At 38.0% G+C, this 20,276-nt stretch overlaps 1 long non-coding RNA gene across 2 annotated transcripts in view; it reads right to left on the bottom strand.

The window, feature by feature from the left end:
* The window catches only part of LOC140612146 (uncharacterized), a 115,721-nt gene extending 96,205 nt beyond the window's left edge, over nucleotides 1–19,516 (bottom strand). For both annotated transcript variants that reach the window (XR_012013460.1, XR_012013459.1), the window contains exon 1: nucleotides 19,397–19,516. This is a non-coding gene — a long non-coding RNA (uncharacterized lncRNA). The remainder of the gene's footprint in view (nucleotides 1–19,396) is intronic.
* Between the last annotated feature and the right edge of the window lie 760 nt (nucleotides 19,517–20,276).

Below are 20,276 nucleotides of genomic sequence, written 5' to 3'. Positions count from 1 at the left end.
AGATTGAAAGTGTTCAATGTGCTGTAATAGACATTGGAATTAAAGGAATACATTAGAAGACCAAGAAACAGGAACAAATACAAATACAAATAACAAATAAATTAATAAGGCATTTAAAGTATGATAATAGTGGAACTTTAAATCAGTAGGAAAAGGATCTACTGTTGAATAAGGAGTATCAGGGTCATTGGTTAATACTTTCTTGGAAAAAAAATTAGTTATATCCAGTAAACTATATCACAACAAATAATATAAATTGGTTAAGGGTTTAAATGTAAAAATAATATTTTGTATTATTATAGTATTTATATTCTTGGTATTGGGAAAGTTTTGTAAGCATGGATTCTAAAATACAACTATAAAGCAAGTGCTTATATAATTGACTGTAATACACAAAGGAAAGAAGGAAGGAAGGAAGGAAGGAAGGAAGGAAGGAAGGAAGGAAGGAAGGAAGGAAGGAAGGAAGGAAAGGGAGCAAAACAGAAAACAAAGAAACAAAATAAAGTGAAAAAGACACAAGTTTTAGACCAAACTGAAAAAGCATTGGCAAATTTTGTGTTATAACACAATTATAACAAAGTGTTACTCTTATTAATACAAAGAAAATTCTTTCAAGTCAAATGAAGTCATAAACAATAATAGAAATAGACTAAAGAGTATAAAGAGATTATTCAAAAATGATCAGTGAGCAAAGAAATGCAAATTAAAACAATGAGATATCTATTTTTTTTCTTTTACAATGGTATAGTTTTTTTATTTTGATAACGTAATCCTAAATTTTGAAAAGAGTATAAAGAAAAATCCAAGCTCTTATATGCTGGGAAGCATATAAAATTGCACAGCCATTCAACAGGGAAATTTATCAATACATACTAAAGCATTTAGAAACAACATACTGTTTACCTGAGCAAATCTACTTGCAGGATTTTAAACTATGAAAATTCATTGATATGCTTACCAGGAGTTTGGAGGAAAAATCTATAGTTTAAATGTCCTTTAATAGGCGAATCGGTTACATGAATTATATTACAAAAGTACAGTGGAAGACTTTATCACATTTAAATATTATAATAAAGATGTCTGTTTTTATAATGGATTGATATTCAAAAAATATTTTTATATAAAAATGCAGATTCAAAATGGTACATGTGGTATGGTATTGGGAAAATATGTATATAGATCTAAAAAGCCATACCCAAAAATATTAAGTAGATATTTTGAGGATTGAAATTTTACTAGTTATTTCCTTTTTGCCTATAATCATTTTACAATTTTTGTTCAATGACTAGATGCTACTTAAGTTATTTTAAAACATATTAAAGGCTGACAAATTTTAGCTTCAATAGTACTTTTTGAAAATAAACTTTAAGGAAGTTTTAGATTTACAAAACAATTATAAAGGTTATCTGTACAGAGTTCCCATGTACCTCACACTTAGTTTTCTTTACTGTTAAACATCTTACCTTACTACGGTATCTTTGTTACAGTTAATGAACCAACACTGACATGATACTACCGAAGTTCATACTTTATTCAGATTTCCTTAGTTTTAACCTTTTTCTGTTCCAGGATCCTACCACATTACATTTAGTCTTCATGTCTCCTGAGGCTCCTCTTGGCTGAGAGTCTCTCAGACTTGCCTTGTTTTTAATGACCTTGACAGTTTCGAGGAGTCGTGAAAAGAAAACTTGTAAAACATCCCTTATTTAGATTTTTGTCTGCTGTTTTTCTCATGATTCGACCAGAGGTATGAATTCTGGGGATCCACACACAGGGGTTAAATGCCTCATCCATACTATCAACATGAATCATGGTCAACATCCTCCTTGACCTCCTCCTGTCTGAGGTAGTGTTTGCTAGATTTCATCACTTGAAAGTTACCCTCTTCCTCCTTTCTGTAGTCTTTGGAAGGAAGTGGGGCTTTGTGTTCCACCTTTATGAGAGGACAATATCTACATAAATTATTTGGAATTCTTCTTAATGGGAGATTTGTCTTTCCTTTTTTCGAAGTTTATCTATTTAGTCATTTATTCATATCAGTAGTAAGTCACAGACATTTATTCTATCCTTTTGGTTATAATCCTTTAACTATCTTATTTTTTTACTCAAATTATGCCAGTTTTGGCCTTTGCGAGGTCCTTCAGTTGGCTGTTTTGTCTTCTTGACATACTGAGTGTGTGTGTGTGTGTGTGTGTGTGAACACTTTCTTACTTTCTGGCACAGCAGCATGCTCCAGGCTCATTTTGTATATTTTCTGCCACAGTTCTATAATCAGACATCTTTTAAAGGAGCCCTGACTCTTTTTATTGGAAAATGGTATTAGAAACCAAGATATAAGTGCTGGGTATGCTTGCTGCTACTGGGGTGTTACTGCCTGTAAGCCATCTCAGCTGACAGTACAAGAGAATATTGTATATACTCAGATCTATAAATATCTCTTTCTGTAACTATATATCTATCTCAATCTAAGCATGAGCTCATCCTGATATCTCCAAATCTAACCAATACCACCACATGGATCATTCTAAATTCCTCCCCTTGCTAATCTGTAACATTGTAATTTCTTCAGCACTGAGAAACCTGGCTCCTGCCATCCACTCTCCAACTACTGAATTGTTCAATTTCATTTTACAAGTATAGCGGTTTTAGAATTGTTAACTTGTACTTCTACGGGAAACAACTTTATTAGTTATAACACTTACATCCTTTGCCTTTATTCTAGTAGAGCCTACTCCATTTCTAAACCTACTTAGGTTAACATATTTTTCTTCAACCCCTGCCAGTGAAAACAATTCAGAACTGTTGGTAATGTAGATTCATTTCTCACCTTTCATCTAAATTATTTTTTTATTGACAAACATTAAGACTCACTTGATGTGCTGTAAAAATCTATGACTTTTGATAAATGCAACAGATAATCTGTTAACAATCTCTATATTTTGCCTTTTCCGAGTTTATTCAGGTTGTCTATTTCCTCTTGTATGAGTTTTGACCAAGGAATTGGTCCACTTCATCTAGGTTATTTGATATGTTTAAAGCTATAAAGTATCCCCTAAGCATTGTCTGTCCTGTACTCTACAAATTTTAATAACTTGTATCTTTATTTTCATTTAAGTGAAAGTATTTTAGAATTTATCTTGAGATTTCTCCTTTGAGCCATCTGCTATTTAAAAGTATATTGCTTAATTTCCAAATATTTTAGAATTCTCCATCTGTCTTATTGACTTCTTTTTAATACCATTTTTTAATGCTTTCTATTCTTTTAAATATATCAAGGTGTGTTCAATGGCTCAGAACACAGGATTGGCAGACATTCCAAGTGGACTTGAGGGAAATATGTATTCTGCTTCTACTGGATTAAGTATTCCATAAATGCCAATTACGTCGAGTTGGCTGTTTAGACAACTATAAAGTTATGGATTTTTTGCCTGCTTGATGTATCAATTACTGACAGAGGGGGGTTTAAGGTTCTATTTAAAATAGCGAATTTGTCTATTTCTCCGTTTAGTTCTATAAATTTCTGCCTCATGTATTTTGACACTCTTTTGTTAGGTGCCTACATGTTTCTATGTCTTCTTGGATATTATCATTATGTAATGTCCCTTGTTATCCCTGAAAATGCTCTTGTTCTGAAGTTAGCTTTGTATGAAAATAGTAGACTACTATTTCAGATTTCTTTTAATTACTTCATATTTCTTTTAATTATTGTTAGTATGGTATATCTTTATTCAATCCTAACTGAGTCATAGCCACTCTTTTCTTTGTATTTAAATTTTTACAGTCTATATAAGATATGCTAACATATGGCTTTATCATGCTTGTTTCTAAGATTCCTGGATGTGTGAATCTGTGGTTTAGTATCTGCAGTTAATTATGGAAAATCCTTCTCCATTAATAATTCAAATACTTCTTTTGCACCATTATTTCTTATCCTTCTGGTATTCTGATTATGCATATTTTACCCCTTTTGTGATTTTCTACTCAAAATGAATGCTTGAATGTTTTGATTTTTTCATATTCCTTTTTTTTTTTTTATTCTAGTTTGAAAAGTTCCTTTTGACCTATCTTCAAGCTTACTGATTCTTTCGTCAGCCATGTTAAGTCTAGTGATAATCCTATTAGAAGCATTTTCCATTTTTGTTACAGGGTTTTTTATTTCCAGTATGTTCTTTTGGTACTTTCTTTCTCTTTTTTTTTTTAAAGATTTTTTTACTTATTTATTCATGAGAGACACACAGAGAGAGAGGCAGAGACACAGGTGGAGGGAGAAGCAGGCTCTATGTAGGGAGCCTGATGTGGGACTCAATCCAAGGACCCTGGGATCACGCCCTGGGCCAAAGGCTGATGCTTAACTGCTGAGCCACCCAGGCATCCCTCTTTTGGTACTTTCTTTGAGCTTCCATTCCTCTGTTTATATTACCTAACTCTTTACATGTTGTCTACTTTTTCCAGAGCCTTTAACATATTAATCATAGTTATTTTAAATTCCTTGTCTAACAATTAAAATCCTTGTTTTATATATCAGTCTGGTTCTAATGGTTACTTTGCCTCTTCAGAATGTTTTATCTTGCTTTTTGGCATACTTTGTCATCATTTGTTGAAAATTAAACATGTTATTCCAGGTAGGAGGAAATTATTAAATAGGCCTTTATTCTTTTTTTAAAAGATTTTAATTATTTATTTGAGAGACAGAATGTGGATGAGTGGCAGGGGGAGGGTCAAAGAGACAAGGAGGCTCCCCACTGAGCAGAGAGCCAGTCATGTGGCTCAATCCCAGGACCCTGAGATTATGACTTGAGCCAAAGTCAGATGCTTAATTGACTGAGCTACTTGGGCTCAGTGAGATTTTGTGTTAATCTGGCTAGGAGCTGGAATGGATCTGATGTTGGCTGTAGCTGTAGGTGGCAGAGGCTTCAAATTCCTCTAGGATTCTATTTTTTGTTAAGATTTTATTTATTTATTCATGAGAGACACAGAGAGAGAGAGGCAGAGACACAGGCAGAGGGAGAAGCAGGCTCCATGCAGGGAGCCTGATGCGGGACTCGATCCTGGGACTCCAGGATCACATCCTGGGCCAAAGGCAGCACTAAACCACTGAGCCACCCGGTCTGCCCTCCTCTAGGATCCTTGTATCAGTTTCCATTAAGTGTGGCCTTCCCCAAGTATTTCCCTTCAAAAAAAGTCTGTTTTACATCTCTTTCAACTATAACCCAGAGTAATTACACTGAAGTCTTGTTGATGGTGGTGGTAAGGTATGGGAAGGGAGAATGTTCTATTAGTTTTCAATTAAATGTCAGCCTTTTTAGTGGACCTGTGTCTCTGGCCTCTGACCTTCACAGTTGTTGTATAACCCTATCACCTGTATTTAGTTTCCTACTTCCTTAGCTACAGCATTCACAATCTATTTCCTTGAAAGAAAGGGTTCATGACTATATCCCACTATTTCTTGACTATATTCTATTCCTTCTTTGGTGAGACAAGATGGCTGGTATGGAATAGAGTTGGAAGAGTATGCTTCCCATGTGGGTTGGGGCTCTGAAAAAGTCTTTTCCCTGAAGAGTAAGCCTTTGTTGTGGAGAAAGCTCTGGTTGTATTTCACAATAATTACTCTTCCTCTCTGCTTGTCAGAGCCATGGGATCTTAACTCTTTACCATGAGAACCTACTATGGTTCTAGAAGTTAAAATCCTTGAAAGTATAGGGCCCCCTCAAAGGACAGCCCCAAAAAGCTTCTTACTCTCACAGTAGTCCATACTCAGCCTTCAGTAATTCATCAAAATTACCATTTGAGTGTCTTAAGAGTTCATAAAGTCTAGCTTTTTTTGTTCCTGGTCAGCTCATCTCAGCTATTAGTCTCTCCATGTGCCTATTTCTCCCGATTTCAGGGTATTGATTCAACCTGAAACCTCAGTTTTCTGATAGGTCCAAGAAAAATTATTGATTCTTAATTTGTCCAATTTTTTCTTGCTGTAAAGGTGGGAGTGACCATTTCCATGCCCTTTACATTTCAGAACTGAAACCAGGAGGCTCTAGGAATAATTTTTAAAAATCATATTCATAGCTAGCTCTTTAGAAAGTAAATCAAACTTGAATTACAGTTTCTCATTTCCAAATAATATTTGCTATCTTTTTTTAAATAATTAGATGTCATTTCAATATGCTTAGCAATTGGTTGATGTAAACCTAAATACCTCAATATTGGAGTTATATATGATGAGGTGAAGAAGTTTCATGCTGTATTTCTGAGTTTTTATTTCCCACTTCCCACCTCTGTGTAAATTACAATGATGATGAGGATGACGATGAGGATAAAACCTAAGCCAAATAACTTGTCAATAGTCTTCTGAATAACAACTCCACCAAGCCAGTTCTATTAGGAATGCCCAGAACTAACAGTTAGCTCCTCAAGGATCTACTGAGGACTCCACAGACACTAGAGATGTACAAAAGGCAGACTGTCTCCAAAAGATTTCCTTCTTCCTGAAGAATAGAATGGGATTAAGACTCTTGCTCAGCTTGCTTGGGAATCCAATGTCTCTCTTTTGCTGAAAACTATCAAATCAATAAATGCTTTCTCACTTCAGAGTTGGAGTAAAGATTGAATGGGGGGGGAGTGAAGTAGAGCGCATTCTGGCATTTACCCACTCCACAAAGGGCTGTGTGGCTGGAGCTCCACATTCAGACACTAATGAGTCTTTGCAATTGAATAGCTTTGGCTGCTTTTACCCTTTCCTTTGTGTCTGTCCAGAAAGACAGTTGGAAAGCTCCCTCACAACCACCTCCACCACTCCAAAAATGACATTTCCTCTGTGAGAAAGAATAAGCAGTGTTGGCTACTAGAACTATCACCTGTGGTCTCCCATTCCACAGTCTCTGGATAAAACACAAAAATAAATATTAATTTTAGACACATAAGAATTGATTTTTTAAAAAGTATGCCATTAATTAGTTCTTCGGGTTTTATTGTAGAGTTTTTTTCTTCTTGTTTCTTTCTTTTTTCCTGCTTTTCCTCATTCTTCAACTGATACCAGAATAATCCAGAAAAATCAGGAAGTTGGTTCTCTTTTAGAGATTGAATTTATACAGTTATTTTATTTTTTTCCTATGAAACTATTGAAATAGTAAGCTGTTTCGATATCAGTATTAAAATAGATGGTATTAATAGATATATTCCTATATTGCCTAAAATGCAAATGAATTTAAGTGAAATTTAAAAGTATCTATTTCTTTCCTTGCTCTGTTGTTATGTTGTAACACTCTTTTAGGAATGTGAAATTCCTGACATTTTCAAGGGATCACATAGCCTTCAGATGTTGCTTTGGAGTCTCCACTCTGCCCACACCATTACCATTATCTTGTGCAATGAACATTGTGTATTTTCCACATTTTGGTTAGTACTCTTAACAAAAGTATCTTTAATGAGGAAATGTGGATTTTTCTCTCCCAATTTATGTGTGCGTGTGTGTATGACAGGGAAAGAAATTAGAGGTTAGACATCCCTGCCTCGAATACTTATTATAATGAAGTTACGACTGTCTATGTTTGGCACACATGAGTAGTATTCATGCTGAATAAGAGGCTATACAAATTATAGTTTTGCATAAATGAATAATTTCATATATGTTGATAATTCATGCACTGTCAAGTGATCCAAAGAACACTGATGCTTTCCAAGTTTTTTTTTTTTTTCCCCTTTGCTAAAAGGGACATGATGAGATACTTTCTTTGATAGGAGAGGCAAATAGAACAAACACCCCTCCTCACCAGCTTCCTACAACTTGACAGACTGTAGAGTTGACCTTCAATATGTGCCTGCTTCATGCGTCTCAGCAGACCAGAATGCCAACTGTTATTTCTTCTTCTCCCGAAGGAACGACTGGTAAATGTTACCCAGATGAAGGTAGACAATATTCTATTAAATGTGGTCTTTAGCTAATTGTGCCAAGCATTATGATGCTTTAGCAAGAGGCAACATTATTCATGGTTTCCTGTAGTAATTTCTCCTCCAGGGCTCATCAACTAGACCTCTCTGCAAGATGCAAACTCAGAAAGTTACCAGCTTAATCGCCATTGACTCTGAAGGAGAAGCAAATGTTTTATAACATATTAGTGTCTTCCTCTTTAAAAACTCAGTGAATATTTGGTAACAAGCTTTTTATACACAATGACAGTTCCATGGTTAATTTGTCAGAAGCTCCTATTTGAGTTGAGGCTGGTTTGGGCCAGGTCTTTGCATGTCTGCTTAACTGCCAGCGTGGACCAAACAGAAGCTGTGAGCTGAGGAGCTGTAGGATTTTCCCAGAGAATATCAGGATATTGAGGGAAGACGGAGTTAGGCACTGAGACACTGAGTGAGCTAAAAAGTCATTTTGGGGATTCTGAGCACAGAGTGATGGCTCCTCTGCAATCTGCATATAGTCTAGTACAATGGTTGCATGTGTGAGTCCCAGGAATAAACATGGGAAAACCAAACAACTCAAAGCTGAGGGAGCTGTTTCACCAAATACTATAATATAGTGGAATGCAGGTAGCACTGATATGAGTATTCAATAGAATATGACACAGAATAGGGGGCAAAAGCCATAATACATCATCACAAAGCACTGATATTCAGTTTTAGAATTTTTTTTTTTGAGGGTATTAAGAAATAGAGTAGGGACTGCACTTTGGCAAGTATTCCTATTTGTGAGCATTCACAAGATTCCCTAAAGACACCAATATATATATATATACATATACATATATATATATGGAACTTTACAGAGGTCTAGAGTTCTCATGGCAGCAAAATAGTGCTAATTCATTTATTATTATGACTGTGATTTAATTAATTCCTACAGGATGGTGAGCACTGACAACAGGCAGGCTATATTTTTATACTTGAGCTATTCCTAATCATACCCTCCAATCTCAATGCCACCTTCAGTGTTTCCCATAGGAAAACTGTGTGCCTATGTTTGAAACAAGATTATTTCTTAGTCCTTATATATAAGCTGGAAACGCAATAACGCAGATGGTAAAAAATGAACTGAAGACAGGAAGCACAAAAGATTAGGGAAGATATAAATGTATTTTTCTTAAGTTGATCTATTTGGTTTGGAGTATCCTATGATATTTCAGAATTATGTTCACTATTTTTTTTAAAGATTTTATTTATTTATTCATGAGAAACACATAGAGAGGTAGAGACACAGGCAGAGGGAGAAGCAGGATCCCCGCAGGGAGCCCGATGTGGGACTCGATCCCAGGACCCTGAGGTCACGCCTTGAGCCAAAGGCAGATGCTCAACCGCTGAGCCACCCAGGTGTCCCTATGTTCACTATTTTTAATATAAATTGTGTCCAGACAAGCAAAATAGAGTTTCTAAAGGAGAATTTAAGCATCATTTTCAAATTCCCTAACTCTCTAAGAATTTATTCAGCTAATGAATCAATTAGCTAATAGTTATGATGTACCTTTAGAGTGTCCAGTCCTGCCTTTCCATGTTCCATTAAGTGATGATACTGGCTTCTCCATCAGTTTAGCTTTTTCTCCTTCAGCTCTGCAGTAACTTGTATAAGGTGTCTGTGCACAATGTATCCAGCTGTGATTGACTTCCTGGCCTCAGTGTTCTGTTTTTGTTGTGTTGTTTTTTTTCCCCCCAACTCAAAAATTAAAGGCAGATTCCTTTGGATGGAAATATTTAGAAAATTGCTATGAGTGTAGGTAGTTCCCAGAAGGCAAAACTTTAATATCCTACTTTTACTTAGAGTGCTAAATGTTCATAGACTCTTTCTAGGAGCACACTGGTAAATGTTATTTTTGCAACCTAATGAAATACTCGACTCCCATGAATGGATTTAATTCTTCCTGAGATTTCCAGGGAGAGGTTCTTGAAGGGCCTTCTTATAGATTAAAATGAATTATACTTGTTTTACTTACTATATTGGGCTATATTGCTACAGTGAGAGAAAAGATTGGGAAAATATAAAGTTTGTATCGTGGCCTTGGAATTTAGGGCCACCTAGAAGCACCCTGCTCCCAGTATGGAAACTGGCTTAAAAATGAATCCAATGTTCTCTCCATTACTCCTCCACATCTAGGTGATCTTAGAGTAATGAACAAGATGAAGAGAGACAAATATGCATCGCCCCAGCCTAACCCATAGACAAGTACACTGTCCTCACATTTAACCTGCTGTGTAATTTCCAGGGCACAGTCTAGGAAGGATCTCCATCCTCCCATGGAATGGGTTACTGTATTTAAATCCATTTTCCCATAAAGAATATTTTATTTTACCAGGTTTGCTGCTTGTAACTTGTTTGCTCTGAGTTGAAGGATTGAGTTTAAACACATTCAAGGTTGATCTTGGTACATTTCTTGTTCACAAAGCCAAAGAGCACACAAGAGGTAAAACAGCATTTTGGCCACGTCTCCACCACAAAAAAAAATACATAAAGGTTTATTATAGCAACTGACTCACTTGGGCCAAAGAACCAGACTTTAGTGCTAATTGTAAATGCTGTAGACATATTTTTTTTCCCCTCACTAACAATTAACACTTATTCCAATATATGCTTTCCTGGATTAAACATGTGAATGGGCATGACTGTTTCTTTTCAACTGGCAGCTGTAATGCCATTTAAAAACCTAACAAGTTTTTCTAATACCACTTCCAGTCTTACAATTACCAGCTGGATCTTTAACTGGAGCTTGAGCCCAATGTTTAATTTAAATTAGGATATCTATCAAACTTGAACTTTGGAGCGTGTATGTTCCTTTATTATGAAAAGTCCTGAGGCCTTTGGCCCCATCTGTGCTTGTAGAACTGCTGTCTGAAATGTCAATGGGATGAGATATTTGAATGGCATCTTGTCCATCATTCTTTATGGAATAATACTCTGAGTAATATACTCGTATCCCTTATATCCATCAGCTTTGCCTTTTGAACCCAAAAATATTTATTTAAGTGTTGGACTGGCTGAGCAGTTGAGGCTTGGAGACTAGTTCTATTGGGATTCAACAAGCAGTGAAAGATTTCAGAGAAAACCAAAGGGAATATAAAGAGTGAAAACTGTTTTATGAGAGAGAGAGAGAGAGAGAGAGAGAGAGAGAGAGAGAGAATGGCATTAATTAGAGATCAGCCTGCTTTTAAGATGACACCCTTCTTAAAATCCATCTGTAACCTATCCTTTCTGGTATAGTTCTCAGGTTGTATTGTCTATCAGGTTCGTATTTGTTGAACCTGTAGGTTTCAACCATCTATAAGTTGCTGGAAGTAACTTTTCGGTGGAATAGTATGTGGTTTGTACTTTAATCTACAACAACTCAAGATCTGAGAAAGATGGGATATATTCTTTGATTTTTAAAATACAGATGCAGTGGGGCACCCGGGTGGCTCAGCAGCTGGGCAGTTGCCTTTGGCATCCCAGGCATGGGGCCTGCTTCTCCCTCTGCTTGTGTCTCTGTCTCTCTCTCTCTCTCTGTGTCTCTCTGAGGCCACATGTACTGGCTATGGAAGCCTGAACAAGTCCCTTCATGTCCTTTTGTTTCAGTTCTTTTATGGGGAAAATAACTGCACCTACCCCAGAGTATATGTGAACACCCTAAGACTTAATAAATTAAAACCCCTAGTATAGCATCTGGTATAATATTAAGTGCTTACCAAATCTCCAATACCAAACTGGTATTGTCATTTCCAGTTATGAAATGTGATAATTCTTTCACCTTTAGGGTAACCCCTGCTGAACTGGTTAGACGTGTAGGACCCAAACATCAGCAGATGAAGGAAGGTAAGAGATAAAAATGGGCAGCCAAAACATGAAGCAATAGAAAGGAAAGTTGAGGGGCACCTGGGTGGCTCAGTCGATTAAGTGCTTGCCTTCAGCTCAGGTCATGATCTCAGGGTCCTGGAATGAGCCCCAGTTTGGGCTTCCTGCTCAGCCTCCTGCTCAGAGTCTGCTTCTTCCTCTTCCTCTGCTCCTGCTCTTTCTATCTCAAATAAATGAATAAAATCTTACCCCCCCCCCCAAAAAAAAGAAAGTAGAGTTGAAAGTACATCTTGGGTGCCAAAGTAAAACAACTCATTTAGGCAAATCTCCTGATAATTAAGCTCCGTGGATCCTTTCGTTTAAACCCAAATTCATTGAACTTTAGGCAAAAGTGTAGGCAGCCCGCTTTCAATACACTCCCAGGAGCACACATATAGAATGTACAAGAGGGAGGCGTACTGGGAGTTTCCCTGCGCATCAATGCTGTGTTGCATTTCATATTTAGAGGCATAGCAGCAGATCGCCAGCAGGACCTTATAGAAGCAATAAAATATTTTCATGTGAAATAATTCAATGATGAAGCCATTGGCTCCATCCGGTACCAAATTGACTTTGGGCAAGAGTTCTAAAAGGATTATAGAAGCATTGATAAGCTAAAGAGTGTATTAACATACAGTTAATTGAGTTGGAGGGTTGTGGAGACAGTCCTGTTGTCTTTATTCCTTCCTGCTGACCACGCCTTTGTGTTTCCTTCACTGCTTCCTTTCCACTGTTTCTTTATGTGCAGGCCTTCCAGGAAGTTCCTGACCCATTTCGGCCTGTATGTTCTACTTCAGGAATCCAATCCACACTCACAGCTTCATTATCGATAATGGCTCTCCCCAAGTCTGCGTGTGAATGGGCACTGACCGGATGGATCTAGACCTTCCTTATGAAGCAATGGCACTTTATCCTCACAAAAGCTAATACCCGCATACACTAGCTTTCCTGCAAACCAGAGCCTTTGTCTCAAGAATCTATTTCTCACTGTTTAAGTGGCAACCAGGCTGGTTGCCTTAGGAACTAAATGTAACCTTTGATTGTTTATTTCTCTTCCCTTTCCTCATTTGGCCCATTATCAAACCTATATAGTTTTCCTTCATAATATCTTCTCCTCACCCCCCTTTACCATCCAAATGTTATTATTCTAATATGGTCTTTATGGATACATTTATAATAGCTGTGCCTCCTAGACAAGCTGCAGGGAGAGGGCTGATATGATATTTGATTCAATTTTGGTAGCTTCTTAATATACTACCTAGTTCCCAAATTTATCACTATCCCATTCATATTCTTGTGGCAATTACAAGAACGGCCACATTCACAGTGATTAAAATAATGACCTTTCTTTATTTGAGACCTTTAATAACTCCCTGTGGTTTAGCCTAGAAGTCCTAAATATGTTATCAAATATCACACATTGATATTGCATGTTCACTCCAGTGATATGTATGTGTGATTACAGGGAGGGAACTATAGATCCCTCCCCTTTCTTCCCCACTCAAGGAAACATGGCCAAATGCAATCAAGGGCGGGACTGCCTATGAACCCTCTCCCAGCAAAATAACAATTTAACTGATGAAAGTTAAAAAAAGAAATCATTTAAAGTCTCAAGAAATTTTCCTAAGGGCATATAGCATATGGAGAAATATTCATTCAAGAAAATCTGCTAAACCTTAGTCAGAACAACAAGAATCCATGGTATTTGAGCTGTAATTCACTCCATTACCCTCCAACAACCCCCCTGCCCTGAGTTTTGTGATAGGGAAGAAATAGGACAGTGGTCCTACTGTAGATAGTGTGGTCAAGAGGCAGAGGCTCCTTCTCCCTCTATTTCCTAGTCTAGGGCTATAGTGTCACCACGGGGGGCGCAGACTGCTGATATTTCTCATCCCTTATCTCCCACCCTTCAGCCCCATTGCAGGAGCTCTATTCCTGACAGGCACAGCCAACTGAACCAGGTTTCTCTTGCCCTACCCAGCCCTGACTTTTAGATCTATCCCATGTATGGCAGACTGAGAATACTGGGCTCTGGATTGCCCCTGTCCCAACTCCCTCATTGGTTGGAAGTTCCATGCCTACGGCAAACCAGTACAATCGAGGACTGCCACCCTTTCCATGCCCAACAGCAAAGCGGGATGTCACTCTTGAAAAACCAGTCGCCATTCCCAGGTCCAGGAGAATGATGCAGGAGTTCTGTGTAAGAAGAAGTCAAGCCAAAAAAAAAAAAAAAAAAAAAGAAGAAGAAGAAGAAGAAGTCAAGCCGTAAGGGCAAAGAGTTTCACAGCTCTGCCTTTAGGGAATGACTTTATTTGGGATAAACCAGAACTCCATTCTTCAGGTCATTGTCTAAAACAATGGAGATTTTGGTGGAGAAAAATTTAAAGGTTAGTCGATCTGATAAATGCAAAATATCACAGCATCCAGAGGTTAAACAGAGGGAACCAGGTGAAGAGACAGTCAAGAACAGCCATCCTAGGATCACGGATAACTCTGTACACTGTGTCCTGGCACCAGGCTGTACCCATTCAGGATATGAGGATATGAGGCCAACTTGAAAGCATCCCCCAAGCCACACATAGTCCCACCAACACAGGGGAGAAGCTTCAATGGCGCAAGTAGCCTCAAAACCGTGACTGAGCAATGACCTAGTCTCACCAGGAGTGACTCCTAGAATGTGGGCTTAAAAATACTATCATGACCTGATAAAGGCCATCTATGAAAAACCCAAAGCTGACATTATACTAAATTGTGAAACACTAAATGCTTTCTTCTTCAGATCAGGAACAAGACAAGGATATCTAGTTCTAGCACTTCCACTTAATATCATTCTAAAAGTTCTAGTCAGGGCAATTCGGTGAAAATAAATAAGACATCCATACATCCGTATGTACGCACATACATAGTGTCTGGATTGGAAAAAAAAAAAAAGCAAATTTATTCCTATTTGCAGATGACATGAAATCCTAAAGAATCTACACCCCCTCCAGAAAACAAAAACAAAAACTGTTAAGAGCTAATAAATGAGTTCAGCAAAATTGCAGAACACAAGATCGAGATACAAAACTCAATTCTATTTCTGATCACTAGCAATGACATTCTGAAGACAAAATTAAGAAGATTCTTCCTGCAAGGGAAGGGCTACGAGTTGTTTCACTTTACAGAGGAGATGACCGAGGTTGAGAGAGCCTTGCTGGCTGCCACCTACACCGCTGAGGGAAATGATTTGACTGTTTAGTTGCTGTCTCTTCATGGCTCAACCCAACTTTCCCTGGAGTCATTCTTTGATTTGGTTTCCCTTTGGTCTGTGGCTTTGGCACATTTTCTCAACATGCCCCTGTTTATTTCATCCATATGGCAGTTGTCATTGGATGTCACACAGTCTGTAATCTTAGAGGATGGCTCGTGTTTGCTTTTTCGCTCTACTCTAGTAGGTCAGGGTTCTGATATCCACCACTCGGCTCTCCCGGCAGGGGAATAATCAAGGAGCCTTGGGAGAAACAGGCGTTCCTACCATTGGCCTCTGGGGCCTTGGCTGCTTCCTGCGTGATGAGGAGTGAAGGCTGGATGTGATAATAAAGAGTCTTCTTTGTGTTCTCTCATTATTTATGCCACATCTGCCTCTCAGCATTTGTGTCAATGAGTCACTATAATTACAGCCATTGGATAATTTCCTTCGTTTTGCACACATTCCCCACTGTGTCAGTGCCACATCAGAGAAAACCAACCTTCGCACCCCTGCGGCACCAGCAGCAGCAAGGTCCCCTCTTCCCGCCTACGTGGTGGTTAGCCAAGTCTGGGGACATGTTCTACACTTCTCATCCTGACAGGAAGTGAGGTCACTGGGGACAGAAACTCCTTTCTCTATATAAAAGCCAAAACTTTCACCCAGAATGTTGCTTTAAGATGATTTACAGAAAAATCAACTAAGCTGTCCCTGGAAGTGAACTGGGTGTGAACACACTCTTGTCTCTCTTGCCCAAATGGAGACGTAATTCCCTGACCAACTAGCAGAATGTTATAAGGCAAATATTTGGTTTAGTTAAATATGAAAGGAATTCCTGAAAGAGAAAAAAGTACCCTGAAAATGAGCAAAGCTCTCTGTAGGTTTTTAGCTCCTTCATCGCAATACTGCCTAGTTACTAGGATGGGTCAGAAAAGGTGGGCCTGGAGCAAGAGCTCCACTTTGCCAGGGGACAGCATCCGTCTTGTCATCCTACATGATAATAAGAAAGAAAAAAAGAGCCCTGACCATTATGGGTTTCTTTTCTGATTAATGCTGTGGCTGTTCACTGATTGAAGCACCGCGTATAGTTTCTATTGGGACCCACTAGGTGAACATTTATTTATTTATTTAACCACATTTCATGTGCTTTTTGTTTTGTTTTAAGGAAAATACGAATTCCCATTTGTACCTGAACAAATGGGAACACTGTATTAAACTGTATTAAACTGTATTAAAGGAAACACTGTATTAAAGGAAAGACTGCAAAAAACAAACAGAGATACAAAGAAATGGGAAAGGAGAAAATGTTAGATATTTTCTAAGATAACGGATACGCTTTCCTTGTTGCTACTGTGTCAGCAACGCTTGCCCTCCTGCCTCTGAGCTGGGCAGGCTGGCTGCCCATGTGATTTAAGATCACATAAAAACTAACTGACCATAAATGTCCATCCCTCACTTCCACTCTGTCTTAGATCCAAAAGGTGAAGGCATTGCCTCTAGAATGTCATTGTGGAAATTCTACACTTCCATTAGCATGGATAGCTTTTGTGATTTTCCAGCTTTTCTTTTTTCCAAAGCAGGATATTTTCTCAAAAGAAAGCTTATGGTTGAACTCTAATATTACAAAATCAAGAGAAACGGAGATGCTGGGTTTGAAAAGGAAAAATCGGACTGGACTAGAGGGCTCCCAGTAACACCGAAGAAGTAAATGCTTGCCACCAATGACCCTGAGACCTGGCCACGAACTTTACAGCTCTATGGAACTTTCTTCGGAAAGCACTCAATCAATGATCGATTCAGAAAGGACACCTGAGCCCTGTGGGAATGCAAACTGACGGGTTATCTTGTGGTAGAGTGAGAACCAGTTATGGAGGAAAGAAAGATGAGCAGTGGAAGCTGATGTCAACGGGGCAGTTCTCAGTGGGAGCTCCACTGGGGCAATTGCAGTTGGCATTCAACCATCAGTGCCAACGTGAGCAGGAGCCTTTCACTTAATGTCATGGGAGCCCTTCAAGTGTTTCCAACTCTTGATGCCATGTTCCAGTTTTGGATGTCAAAGATCTCCGGCGAACGTGCGATCATCTTCTCAGGGTTCCGTGTGGCCTTTTAGGATGTGCTATGCTTGGAGAAGTTGATAAAGCGACACAAGGGCCCACGTACCGGGGAGTGCATCATAGAGCATCATATCCCCGTGTCAGGATATGCCTCACTCACCGAAAGGCGGAAAAGCAAGAGAGGTAGGAGGCTTTGGGCCACACCTCAACGACTTTAGACGTAAAGATAAAACCTCAGGATGAGCAGTCAAAGCCCCGAGCAACTCATAGTGTAGGACTGAAGTCTATAGACCAAAGTCTTTATTTGTAAAGTGAAGGGTTTCAGTAAATACTTATAAATTACCAGTGAATGAAAACAGTGAACAAATAATTTTTTCTCTCTTTCAACATTGGTTTGGCTTTTCTTGTTGGAATCTGATAAATGCTTTCTTGTGATCATCCTGTTTTAGGAAGAATTATTTTTCATGGTTAAAAAACAAAAACTGTTTTAACTGGGGCAGTGTTGACAAGAATTGCTTCAAGCAATTTTGTATAATAGAATTTCACAGTAAAAAATTAACTACAAACCACTGACCTAGCCCATTGTCTTTTCTCAATACCACAATTTTGCTGCTGAAAAAGAGGGTTTGCTATTCAAGAATGCAAAAAGTGTGATTCAAGAATCAAGCCTTTTCATCTCTCATGGGATATTGTCCTTTATCAGAGCATGCTTGGTGGATAAATATGTAAATTATTATGCAAAGCAGGATGGAGTAATTCAAATTGACAGTTGCCCTATTTTTTTAAAAAAATTAAAATGTGAAAGCCTTGAAAATGTGTCTGCTGACAACAAAGGAAGTTCTTGTTAAGATCAACATTATTTGGTATCATTTTCATGTATTTTTTAAACACATGAATTCTTGCTTTACTTTCTATTTTGAATTTTTCCTCATCAATGTATTCGATAAAGGTGGTTTAAGTGAGAAAATTTAAATTATATATGTATATTTTATATCTTTACATATTATATAATTATATACATATATATGAGAGAAAATAGAGATTATTCTCTTTACTATTTTTCTATTCTCCTCTAAAGCTGCTTTATTGGACCTTTAATAAAGAACATCTACAGCTAGCAATTATTTACAAAAGAATTAATTGCTGTATTTGAGAGAGCACACCATTACAATTTGCTATTGAACTGCCACCAAGTCAGCCAATTTTCATCCTAGTACTCTTCGGCTCTGTCTTTCCTACCGTGAAAGCAGATGAGTTGACTCTCTTCTTACCTACAATAAACCTCCATTGAAGCTCTGGATTCCTTTGCCTCATAACTTCTCTTGGTCTTTACCTTGCCAGGATTCCTTTTTTTTTTTTTTCCTTTAGTATCATTTCTTTCTCCTTACTTTCTGTATCATTCCCACCACCATGAGTCTAATATCACCTAAACATACAAAAACTACCTTTACCCCAAACCATTACCACATTTCTTTGCTTCCCTCCATAGCAAGACTCCTAGCAAGGTTCTCTATATACCTGCTGTTTCTACTTCTTTACCTCCTGTTCTCTTACTCAATCCAAATCAAGCATCCAGCAATGTGGCTCGATTTGTTGAGGTCTCATGACCCACATCCTGTTAAAACCATTGCTTAGTTTTTGTCTTCCTCTTATCTGGTTTCTTGGCAACTCTTGGCACTGTCTTTAACGTTTTCTTCTCTGGGCTTAGAGCAAGCAGTGGTTCCTTCAACTGCAAGGTCTTTCCCAACTGTCTAACTGTTGATGTCCTCATAACCTCTCTCCTTCTATTACTACACTTACCCTCTAAGCAATTTAGTCTCAGGGCTTTGCAGATCATCAAACGAGTATTACTAATTCTGACTTCTTTGATAAACACCAGACTCATAGGCAACTGAATACTTGACATCATCAGTTGGAAGTCCAGTAGTCACCAAAAACTTAACATAGCCAACAAAGAGCCTTTGGTTCCCCATCCCCTCACCCCAACACAAACCCCAGAATCCTCAGCTTACCAAGTCTTCAACATTTAAGTAAATGGTAATGTTATGGATCTAGCTCTAGGGTCAAGATCTTAACTTTAATTTGTCACTTATCTTTCCACATCTAACTCACCAATATAACCTGTTGCTCTACCAACAGTATCTATTTTTAATCTGAACTCTACTGCTACTACTAGAGTCAAAAATATTGTCTCTTATCTGGCCTTGGGTAACAGTTTTCCTAACCATAGTCTTTCCACCTCATTTTAATCAGAGTGATTTAATTTTTTTTTTTTTTTTTTTTTTAACCAGGACCTACCAGACACTACATGATCTGACACTTGCCTACCTCTCAGGTCCATCCCTCTGTACTGTCTCCCATGTCTCTTACTCCTCAGCCACAGCAGCTTAGAGTATTTATTCTCCAGCATATGACTGCTACTTCTCCATATTCAAGGACCAACTTGAATGTCGCCTCCTTAGAGAATCTTCTCAGATCACCATGGCTAAATAAGAACCACTGAACCCTCCCCACCAACCCCCCACCCCCACACACAATCGCTAACTACTTTCTCTCTTTTACATTATTTTGTTTTATTTGTAGCACTTAAACATTACCATAAGGTACGTTTTTAAAAATATTTCATTTTATATTATTTTCCCATTTTCTACCTCCTCATCTATGAATACAAACTTTCTGGAAGCAGAGACTTTGCTTTGTTTCCTGAAATCTGAGCCAGTACCTAACATATAGTACGTACTCAGTGAATATTTGGTTTTGGATATTGACAGACTTAGTCATTCCCACTGGAGTTTCACCTCTGTAGTTGTGCCTTTGTACCTGAGTATGGCTCACTAAGCCAGAAACGGTAATTAGATTCTGTGTGTGTGTGTGTGTGTGTATGATTTCAGATAAAAAGAAGGGGTTTAATGGGATAGCAGTCTTTAGAAGCTGACATTAAAATGTCCTAATATACGTAAGTGAGATATTTAGACAATGTTTGTCTGTATAACGAATGAAGATGTTGAGTAAAAATCTAAAAATAGATGAATGAGTAAAATGAAGCAGCTCTTAGTAAATTTAAGAGATGCTGGATGTAGTGTCTAACTCAGTTCACCAATGTACAGTCTTCCTGTTTATATCATAACGACATGAGTCGCACGGCAGAAGTTGAATAAATACATAACTGACTAGTAGGTGATATCGTGCATTGCCCTGACCTTTTCTA

This window comes from Canis lupus, chromosome 20 (genome assembly GCF_048164855.1).
Source record: "Canis lupus baileyi chromosome 20, mCanLup2.hap1, whole genome shotgun sequence".
Taxonomy (NCBI): domain Eukaryota; kingdom Metazoa; phylum Chordata; class Mammalia; order Carnivora; family Canidae; genus Canis; species Canis lupus.
Note: the sequence above shows the minus strand (reverse complement) of the source record. Positions and strands in the feature narration are given on the sequence as shown.